Genomic DNA, 2,550 nt, shown 5'->3' on the forward strand with positions numbered 1-2,550 from the left:
CTCTGACGCAGGGGTGAGAGTGCTACCCACCATTCAAGGCTGGAACTTTAGTTATAATTATTTCTTAAAGAAACAAATTACATTTATATAGAGTACTTTGCATGACTTCAGGATGTCATAAAGCACTTTACAGCCACACGTTTTGAAGAGTAGTCACTGTTGTAATGTGATGGCAGCCAACTTGTGCACAGTAAGCTGTCAAAACCAGCAATGAGATAATCTGTTTGTGGCGATTTTCATTGAGGGATAAATATTGACTAGGACACTGGAGAGAACTTCCAGTTCCTCTCCAAGATAGCGCCATGGAATCTTTTATGGCCACCTGATAAGGCAGGCAGAGCCTTGTTTTAACTTTTCATCTGAAAGAAGCACCTTCAACATTGTAGCTCTGTTGGAGCGTCAGCCTGGATTATGGACTCAAATCTCTGGAATGGGGTTGAACCCATGACATTCTGACCCAGAGGCAAGTGTGTTGCCCACTAAACCACAGAGGTAACACTAGAGGATCAGATATATACCGGACTGGGAATTCCTCCCAAAACCACATTGTATATTTCTGCAGGTTTATCTTTCAAGTGTCTTATCTTGACAGACAGATTATTAGATAATGTCCCCTTTCAGAGTGTTCAGGGATGTCATAAGAAAGGAAAACAAATAGTTGTACTCTCATCTATCATTGTGTCATGTGTTGATAAACATGGCTGGAAGACTGAGGAGCTCCCCAAACTAACATTGCTCTTTCTGGTCAAATTAGAGAGAGGTTTGTTGATGAATCCCCAGTTGATGGCACACAAATCTTTAAAAGTAATAGAGCCTCTGAATTTCCTCAGACCAGTTGCCACCTGCTACTTTGTTGGAAGGCCAGTGAAAACCCCATTTACTCCATTAAAGGGGGTTTTGAACATACTTTCATTGTAGTTACTGTGGCTCAGTGGTAGAAAGTATGAGGCAATTGAAGTTAGGCCAGGAACACTTTGCGTAATTAATTATGTGGCAGCCATTTTATCCTAAAACAACAACTTGCATTCATGTAGAACCTTTAATGTAGTAAAATATCCCAAGGTGCTTCACAGGAATGCAATCAGACAAAATATTGACATCATGCCTCATAAGGAGACATTAGGCCAGGCGATCAAAAGCTTGGTCAATGGACTTGGTTTTAAGCAGTGTCTTAAAGGAGGAGAGAGGTAAAGTGGAGGAGAGGTTTAGAGAGGGAATTCCTGAGCGTAGGGGCTAGGTATCAATGGTGGACCGACGGGAAGAGTCAGTGGAATGGAGGGATTGAGCAGGAAGGGAGCAGAGGCTGGTTTTAGTAGGTTTAGAAAAGGTTACAGAGAAACAGAGGAGTGAGTTTCAGGGAATCTAGAAAACAGGGACACAGTCTCAGGATAAGGGGTCAATCATTCAGGACTGAGATGAGGAGAAATTACTACACTCAAAGGGTTGTGAATCGTTGGAATTCTCTACCCCAGGGGGTTATGGATGCTCCATCATTGAATACAGTTAAGGCTGGGATAGATAGATTTCTGGTCTCGCAGGGAATCGAGGGATATGGGGAGCGGGCAGGAAAGTGGAATTGAAGTCCAAGATCAGCCATGATCGTATTGAATGGCGGAGCAGACTCAATGGGCCATATGGTTTACTTCTGCTCCTATTTCTTGTGTTCTTGTGAGGTGAACTCAAGGATGAGAATTTTAATACCCAGATCCTCAGGGAGTAAGTGAAACTTGATGTGGATTAGAATATGAGCAGCAGAGTAACCTAACTTTATGGAGTGTAACAGATAGGAAACCACCCAGGAGAGCATTGGAATAGTTAAGTCTTTATTACAGCAATTATATAAATACACAGTTTTTTGGTGGTACTGGTTCAGGAAAAATGTTGGCTGGATCACTCGGAGTCTCATTTCCTGCTCTCCTTTGATCAGCATCAGTAAGCTTTATTAAAATAATCTGACTAAGTGTTGCTCCCATGGTAACTTGAGGTAGCATATCTCATTGCAGAGATAAAAAAATAAAGCAAATGCTGGAAATCTGAAATGAAAGCGGAAATGCAAAGGGGGCTCATCAGCATTTGAAAGAGAAATCTGGGCTAATATTTCAGGTGGAATTATTCATAAGAACTCTTGAGGCTGAGAGAGAACTCAGTGCTATGCTAATATTGGTGAGCTAATACTTTATAATGAGATTAAGGGCAATTACTGCATATAAAAAGATCATATGGTTTCATACATATATATGTTGAATTCATAATTGTGTAAGACCTATGAGCTCTTTTACTGTTGAAATACTGCTTCTAAACCTCATATTTAACACAAAATGTGGCTCTGTGGCTTGGAGACTACATCACCCAAAAGACATCGCGCACCACCGCACATGCGCAGGAATGCGCACTGGGTCCCAGATGCTGACGAACATTAATTTTAAATTATATTCCAATCTAAATAAAATCCGGCTGTAAAGTTTCAGTGTTGTGCTTGTTTTAACAGTGCAGACCATGAATTAAAAAAAAATTGAGAGATATGGTCGTCAGGATCCGGTCAAAGGTCAG

This window comes from Heterodontus francisci, chromosome 43 (genome assembly GCF_036365525.1).
Source record: "Heterodontus francisci isolate sHetFra1 chromosome 43, sHetFra1.hap1, whole genome shotgun sequence".
NCBI lineage: Eukaryota > Metazoa > Chordata > Chondrichthyes > Heterodontiformes > Heterodontidae > Heterodontus > Heterodontus francisci.